Source organism: Penaeus monodon, chromosome 29, assembly GCF_015228065.2.
Source record: "Penaeus monodon isolate SGIC_2016 chromosome 29, NSTDA_Pmon_1, whole genome shotgun sequence".
Classification (NCBI taxonomy): Eukaryota; Metazoa; Arthropoda; class Malacostraca; order Decapoda; family Penaeidae; genus Penaeus; species Penaeus monodon.
Window position 1 is genome coordinate 34,088,614 of NC_051414.1, and position 217 is coordinate 34,088,830.

Sequence of the window (217 nt, forward strand, 5' to 3'; positions counted from 1 at the left end):
GACTGAAGTCTGATAACAAACCATAAAGTTTGGAATAGTTAAGATAAATTATTATAAAAATATAGTTTTCTGTACACACTTCCACAGAGATTCCTTCTCATAAACGCATCTTCAAGGTCTGCTTTTCGCCAGAATCACGTCATTTCCATACTTTGTACAGGCTGCAAGGGAATGCAACCCATACGCCTCCTGTCACATGCTCGACTCGGCTATTCCC